This window comes from Mya arenaria, chromosome 11 (genome assembly GCF_026914265.1).
Source record: "Mya arenaria isolate MELC-2E11 chromosome 11, ASM2691426v1".
Taxonomy (NCBI): Eukaryota; Metazoa; Mollusca; class Bivalvia; order Myida; family Myidae; genus Mya; species Mya arenaria.
The window spans coordinates 17,738,591-17,739,118 of NC_069132.1; positions in this window are offsets into that span (position 1 = coordinate 17,738,591).

The window sequence follows — 528 nt, forward strand, 5'->3', positions numbered from 1 at the left end:
TGCCATACACTTTCGTTTAAATTGTATAATTCAATATCCGGTGACGTATAGGCACGATTTATTCGCCCATCTATCACCGGGCTCGGATTCGATGACGATTTAAGGGGTTTACTTGTCAACGCCTTGAATTATTCCTACTGTGAAAGTCCATATCGACATTTTGAACGTTTTCTTTTCCACCACTTGCGTATCATTACAGCTGTATCCAGACACTCGCCTGCTCTCTCCGATATGGCAGCAGCCAGAAGCCGCTCTGTGGAGTCGATACGCTTGTTTTCTGAGGCTGGTACCACGCTCACAACGGACTTACTGTGATTACCTCCCTTAAATCAATATTTACAGTTTCTTAAATATAGAGCGCCATATGTCACACACATGTGGACAGTTATATCGTTTCTATAGAGACATTATATAAAATATCATGTTGAATTACCTTGACTACCAGGTTCATCACTATCACAGTTTCAATATGACTATGCAAGGCACTGTATATCTGTATATCTGTTATCTATCATAAGGTAATGTTGA